Here is an 8,061-nt window from a genome sequence, read left to right on the forward strand (position 1 = left end):
TTACAACAGGAAATGCCCTGAAGTTAGAGTAACTGGTTTTCTTTTCTTACCTTCCTGCATGTAGAGTCCCATCACACATGCCTGGAGCCAAGGGCTCTGAATCTAGCAGCGACGGTAGAAGTTCCACTGCAAGGACATTCAGACGCTTTATATGTAGGAAGACCTAGCTCTCACTCAACATCATTTTTCTTTCCTGTACACACGGTTTTAACAAGTTTGAGGATCCGGTTTCCAAACTTACAAGAGATGGATAGTAACATGTCGGAAGGGATGTAGAAGACATGACATATGACAACCATGAGAAGCAGGCAGGAGACAAAAAAGAAAATGTTCATAAAGTGGCATGTCTCCATTTGTTCCAGCTCATTCTACTTTTAATATGAATGTTTCACCTCTGTCTAGATTCCAATGTTCAGCCGGAGCTGAGGACCACTGGAGCTGGGGGATCAGGAAGGGATTCAAAAAAGAAGTCACTTTGTGAATATCTTTTACAAATGGATAGAGTTTTTGACTAGTGGAAATGATCAGGAATTGGGGCAAGGAATGCTCCAAGGAAACTCTAATAATAATAATGATGATGTACAATGAAAAGTTCTTCTGTGTCTCAGCTAAGCCTAGTAGTGGGGGAAGGATGGAGCTAAAAAGCGCAATCATTACGCCTCTTCTGGACAGGGAGAGGAGAGTGAGGAAGAAAAAGCATTCTAAAGTAGAAATTAGTCAACATGAAGAATGAGTGACTAAGTAGAAAACAAAAACAGAGTAGACACTGTAAATGAATCCCAAGGCTAGTTCTTAAAAACTCAACAAAACTGATAACCCCCTCTCAAATCTGATTAAAGAAAAGAAAGAACTGAAACCAGACAGACTGGGAATGACAAGGGAGTCATCATCACAGATATAGGAGAGATTAAAATAATTATAATAATGTATCGCTTGCTAACTCTATAAAAATAAGTTTGAATATTTAAGGAAATTACCAAAATTAATCCAAGCAGTGAAATCCTGAATAACTAATGATGGTGGAAGAGAAGAAAAAGATTAAGATCTGTCATTAAAAAGGGTAATGAGACAGACGGTTCCACAGCTCAGTCTTTTAATCTTCAAAGAATTGATTATATCAATGTTAATTAATTTATGCCAGGCCATAGAAGAAATTGAAAGCTTCTCAATTTATTCGATGAAAAAAGCATACTCTGAGTATTAAACTCTGATATAGATATGACAGAAAAGGAAACTCTTGGCCAGTTTTATGGCAAAAATTCTAAATAAAATATTAACAAATATAATCTAGCAATATGGGAAACTGTAGCTAAAGCAGAATTTATTCTAGGATTACTAAGGACAACATTAAGAAATCTATCATCGTGAAATATTTTTATTGATAAATTAAAGATGAAAAACCATATCATCCTATTAATAATTCCTAAAAAGTCGCTTGATAAAACTCAGCAGCCATTGCTGTTAAAGCTTTAAGGAAAATAAGAACAAAATGAGAGTTGTTGGGTATAATAAAGTCTCTATCAAAAACCAGTCATTATCATCATTCTAATCAGCAAAATATCAAAAGCATTTCTTTTAAAATCAAGAACTTACAACAAGGGATCCCCCATAAGACTGTCAGCTGATTTCTCAAAAGAAACTTTGCAGGCTAGAAGGGCCTGGCAAGAAATATTCAAAGTCACAAAGAGCAAGGACCCACAGACAAGATTGCTCTACCCAGCAAAGATGACATTTGGAATAGAAGGTCAGATAAAGAGCTTCCCAGAGAAGAAAAAAACTAAAGGAGTACATCACCACAAAACCAACATTATAATAAATGTTACATGGTCTTCTTTAAGAAGAAAAAATATATAAAGAACAAAATGGTAACAAATACATATCTATCACCAATTGAATCTAAAAAACAAAATAAACAAGCAAGCAGAACAGAAACAGAATCATAGATATATAGAAAACATTTTGATGGTTGCCAGATAGGAAGAGGGTGAGGGGGTGGACAAAAAAAGTGAAGGGATTAAGAAGTACAAATAGGTAGTTACAGAATAGCCATGGGGATGTACAGTACAGTATAGGAAATAGAGTAGCCAAAGAACATACATGCACGACCCATGGACATGAACAACAAGGTGGGGGTTTTCTGAGGGAGTGGGTGGGGCTGGGTGGAGGGAGACAAAGGGGGAGAAATGGGACAACTATAATAGCATAATCAATAAAATATAATTAAAAAATAAAATCAAGAACTTGACAAGAATCCCCACTGTTGTCATTTTTAATCCAGTATTTTCTTAAAGACTTAGAGATTTAAACAAATGTAATAAGGTAAAAAATTAAAGTAAATTAGTACAAACATTTGAAAACAGAAATAAAGGATTGGAATTCTCCTGTTGCTCAGGGTTCTTTCTGTCTCTTCTTTTGCAGATTTATGCCCGCTATTAGTATCCCTGCTGCACGGTGCCTGGGAGGCTTCTGGGAAACAAAATAAGAGCATAAAATGAAGTAACTGACATAAATATTTTCTTCCACTAAAAACATTAATACAGTCTACAACCCAGGAAACTAGTTAAAAAAGAACACATGCACTCAGATTAATGAAGACTGTGGTAAGATGGCAAGATTTACGAAAATACCTACAAAAAGTAGTTATTTCTCCATACTCTAACATGTTTATATAAAAATAGAAAAAAGAAAAAGATACAATTAATTTTTTGTGACAAAATCTAGAAGATATTGATACATAAAAAGGTATAGGACTATGTGGAAAAAATCTTATAAAAACAAAAAACCCAAATTTGAATACATTTTAACACCATACAATTTGTTTGGAAAAGTTAGTATCAAAAATTCATCTCTCAAAAAAATAAATGTAATACAGTGCCAATGATAATGCCAGCAGGGTTTTTTTTTAATTGCAAGTAAATTTTGATTTGAAGTATAACGTACATACAGAAATGTGCACCAGTCATAACTTGCCCATGTCACTAACATCCCTATAAAGAAATGGAACCCAGCCAGCACCCCAGGAGTCTCTCTCATGCCTCTTCCCAGCTTCTACCCGCCATCAGGACAACCTATCATCTTGCCTCCTAATACCATAGACTTATTTCTGGTTCCAACAGATTTTATTACTTCATAGGATAAAAAGGGCTTAAAACATACACGGAGGAATAAATGTCCAGAAGTGAAGAAAAACAGGAAAAAGAACAACAGTAGGGGAGGCCTAACCTTATCAGATATCATAGCACTCCAGAAAGCCGTTGTGACCGAAGCCTCGTGTAGTGGTGCAGGAGGAGACGGACCAAGGAGAGGAACGAGATGGCGGATGAAAATGCAGACTCCAGAATGGGAGCATGCAATACACGACAACACTGAAAGTTCAAATCAGCAGGAAGAAAATAGATTATTTAACACATGGCACTAGCCCAATTTATTATTCTCTAAGAGAACAAGTTGAATCCCATTTTGTGCCATATATAAAAACAAATTCTAGACATAATAAGGACTTTTTACATTTATATAAAATAAAACAATAAAAGCTTAGAAGAAAATTTCAGATAAATTCATGGCTTGAAGAGATCTTATTAGGACAGGAAACCCAGAACCTCTGGAAAAAGTCTCATCATGGATTATTATGTGGCCAATAAAAAAAAAAAAGAATTAGGCCCGTGCCAGGTGGCTATGAGGGACTTCCACAGGTGTTTTTGAGTGAGAAATAGAAGATGCAGAAAATACATGATCAATTTTTTTCACACTAAGCAGTAAAGTCCAAAAAACTCTGAATATATGGAGAGGCTACTGCCATGAGTTGTTTGGGGGTATGGAAATGCGGGAGACAGCTGGTGGCGAGGGTACTTAGGAATGTGAAGTTTCAGGGGATGTGTGGATGAGAGTATTTCAGTTTACCAGAGGAGTATTTCTAGGATCCTGGGTACACTCAGAGCCCACCTTTAGGTGGCTGGTGGGGCCTCTTCTGTGGGACACTGAGACCAGACTCTCGTCAGAAGTTGTGGGTGCAGGACAAATCAGAGAAGGTGCCTCCTTCCCTCCGACATCTGGCCTGGTGAAATCTGGTCATCATGAATATGCAGGGCATTGAGGAGACCCCAAGACCAAAGGCTGTGTCCAGGGCAAGGTGCTCCTGGAGGTCCCCTTCTCTGGAGGTAAGGTGGTAACCATGGGGTCATTGCATGTGTGCATAGAACCTAAATAACGCCAGGGTCCTCATGACCCAGATTTGTAGGTCAGAGTCCTACCAAAGTGGACAAGTTGAAGTTATTAAGAATAAGCTCCAGTTTTCACTTACATCTCTCGAAAAACATTAAGGGATCCAATTCATAATCCACATCAGCACATCTTCAGCTACCCTCTCTGTGGGTATACGACTCTGGAGTGATCAAAATGTTTAGGAATGAGATGCAGGTAGTGGTTGTACAACATTGTGAATGTAACTAAATGCCTCTGAATTGTTTACTTGAAACTGGTTAATTTTATGGTATATGAATTTCACCCAAATAAATTATGTAGTAAAAATCCCTTCCTCTCCCAGCCTAAAACTGCTTTTTTATCTTACTCTCCACTGTACCAAATATGCTTCTCAACGTCCAGCCCACGAACCTAGTGGGTTTATTTCCCTTCCTTCCTATGTTTCTAGTCCGGCGCTCTGTACCCATGGTCTTTATCCTAAATCTCAACACCCCAGGATGCAGGCAGAAATGTGGAATTCTCCAACTGTGTGAGGAAAGAGGGAAGCTGATGGGGAAAAGTCACAATTTCCCTTTAACAGGTGGTGGGAATGGGCGAGGTGAAGGCTGGGTATTACTCATTAGTCAGGTTTGCGCCTCTCACATATGTGAGCCAAAGGTAATTTTGGGACCTGCCACCTTCAGCAGCCTGTCTTCCCCCACACCCTGAGTCTCTTGCCCCCGCTTGTCACAACAGCTTCTCTTGGGGCCGCCCCCAAAGTCAAGGCCCTGCAGCTGGGAGCCCCCAATCTAAGAGTCACTTTTGGACAGGCAGAGTGCCTCCAGCCCTGTGGGGTGGGGGTGGGGGAGAGCGACTCTGGAGAGCTCCGTGCTTGGCAGCACAGTCTTGCAGAACAGGTGGTTTTGTGTATTTTTCTCCATTTTATTTACAAAATTATGCCCTTTCCTAAAACAGCCCTGGGGCTCAAGCACGACAAGTGCAGGCACAGAAATGACATTTAATTAAAAGACGGAAATATAAGCAGTTGACATCATGATGGAGCAACAGAAATTGCCACAAAATAAACATTCCCTCAGCCACCGCCATTTGGAGGCTCAACAACTGAGAGGACAGGGAGACAGAAGTGTCCCTGGCTCGGCCCTTCGTCCTGTTTACGTGGGGCAGGGCAGGAAGGCAGGAGGGAACCCGTCTTCAGGGTCTGTCCCCTTCCCCCAAGGCTCCAAAATGTAACAACTCCAGCCCCAGTGTCTCCTCCTCCGCCCTTTAAAGAGGGTGTGTTTTCCTGGGCTAGTTCCATAGGTTCACTGTGTTTTAGGGAATCCATCTACTAGTATTACTAGCATCAAAGAAAACTTCTGGAAGTCATTTTGGCACAGTGCAAAGAACTTGCTATTTCTCCTTCTTCTTTTGGTCAAATGAACTTGGGTTCAAATCCCAGTTCTGTCACTTACCAGCTTTGTTGAACACGCACAAATCACATAAAGTCTCCAAGCTTCCGTTTGCTCATCTCTGGGGCCAGACTATTGGTCAGAATGACACAAGTAGTTTGCTGGGACTCTCAGCTCACTGGGGACATGGCAGGAAATGGCTTTTGTTTTGTTTTGTTCTTTAATTGGGATATAACTGACATATTACATTATGCTAGGAAATGGTTTTATTTTTTAAATATATTTTATTGATTATGCTATTACAGTTGTCCCATTACCCCCCTTCACTCCCCTCTACTCTGCACACACTCTCCCACTCACATTCCCCCACTTTTGTTCCTGTCCATGTGTCATAAGTTCTTTAGCTTCTACATTTCCCATACTATTCTTGCCCTCCCCCTGTCTATTTTCTACCTACTATCTATGCTACTTATTCTCTGTACCTTTTCCCCCTCTCTCCTCCTCCCACTCCCCTGTTGCTAACCCTCCATGTGATCTCCATTTCTGTGGTTCTGTTCCTGTTCTAGTTGTTTGCTTAGTTTTGTTTGGTTTTGTTTTAGGTGTGGTTGTTAATAATTGTGCATTTGCTGTCATTTTACTATACAGGTTTTTTTATCTTCTTTTTTTTAGATAAGTTCTTTTAACATTTCATAAAATAAGGGCTTGGTGATGATGAACTCCTTTAGCTTGATCTTATCTGAGAAGCACTTTAACTGCCCTTCTGTTCTAAATGAAAGCTTTGCTGGATAGAGCAATCTTGGATGTAGGTCCTTGCCTTTCAAGACTTGGAATACTTCTTTCCAGCCCCTTCTTGCCTATAAGGTCTCTTTTGAGAAATCAGCTGACAGTCTGATGGGAACTCCTCTATAGGTTACTGTCTCCTTATCTCTTGCTGCTTCTAGGATTCTCTCCTTCATTTTTACCTTGGCTAATGTAATTATGATGTGCCTTGGTGTGTTCCTTCTTGGGTTCAACTTCTTTGGGACTCTCTGAGCTTCCTGGACTTCCTGGAAGTCCATTTCCTTTGCCAGAATGGGGAAGTTCTCCTTTATCATTTGTTCAAATAACTTTTCCACTTGTTGCTCTTTCTCTTCTCCTTCTGGTACCCCTATAATTCAGATGTTGGAACGTTTAAGGATGTCCTGGAGGTTCCTAAGCCTCTCAATTTTTTGAATTCTTATTTGTTCATTCTTTTCTGTGTGATTGTTTCTTTCTTCCTTCTGGTCCACTCCACTGATGTGAGACTGTTTTCTTACCATCACTATTGGTTTCCTGTGTATTTTTCTTCATTTCACTTATTGTAGCCTTCATTTTTCCATCTAATTTGCGACCAAAATCAACCAATTCTGTGAGCTTCCTGATCACCAGTGTTTTGAATTATGCATCTGATAGGTTGGCTATCTCTTAGTCGCTTAAAAGGATGGGTTTTGGGGCTTTGATTTGTTCTTCTGTTTGAGCCATCTCTCTCTTTCTCTCTCTCTCTTTTTTTTTTTTTTTTTGGTCTGGTCGCACCTGTTACAGTAAGGAGCGGAGCCTTAGGTGTTCACCAGGGCAGGAAACCCCAGTTGCTGGGCTGTGACGTTATCTGTGGGGGCGTGGTCAAGAGGGAACAATGGCACTTGCTCCATTCTCCATGGGACCTCAGTCCCTTCTGCTATTTCCCCTGAGCAAACTGGGCCCCTCTGGTGCCAGTTCCTGTGTGGGTGGGCTTGTGCACGCTGTGGGACCCTCCAAGGATCTCTCCTGTGAGGCTGGGTGTCTCTCTGTGCACCTCAACTCCTACAGGTGTTTTCAATCAGTGCCCCGAGGCTCTATTTCCTGGTGCTGTGATCCTGGGTTACGCTCAGTGCCTTGCTTCACAATCGCCACTTCACTGGGTCTGCTGGTTGCCACCTCTCAGCTGGGGTCTGCCAGCTGCTGCTTGCGCACTCAGGCTCCACCCACTGCAGTCTTGCGCACCCCAGATGCATTGCACGCCCCCGGATGCCTTACTGGTCCCAACGCTCTCTGCTTTCCACACAGCGCCCCGCGCCCACCTGGCTGCCTGACTCCGCCCCTCCTACCGATCTGGATGAACGGGTCTATTTTAACTTCTTGGTTGTCTGACTTCCACTCAGATCAATTTTCTGTCTGTTCTGGTTGTTATTCTGTTTCTAAATTGTTGTTGTCCCTATCTTGGTTGTGCGAGGAGGCACAGTGTATCCACCTATGCCTCCATCTTGGCCGGAAGTCAAAATGTTTTTTTGGGGTTTTTTGTGGCTCTGCTCCCACCTCTCTCACCGCACACCTGCCCCCCCCCCCCCCCCCCCCGCCAATTCTCAGGAGGTAGCAGCTCTTTTGAGTGACAGGTCAGCCTGATTCCTAATGTTTCAGTCACCTTCTATTATTAAAGTTGCTTTTGGTCTTTACGATTCTGGCTTCTTTATTTTAAAAT

The sequence above is a fragment of the Phyllostomus discolor genome, chromosome 7 (genome assembly GCF_004126475.2).
Source record: "Phyllostomus discolor isolate MPI-MPIP mPhyDis1 chromosome 7, mPhyDis1.pri.v3, whole genome shotgun sequence".
NCBI classification, from domain to species: Eukaryota; Metazoa; Chordata; class Mammalia; order Chiroptera; family Phyllostomidae; genus Phyllostomus; species Phyllostomus discolor.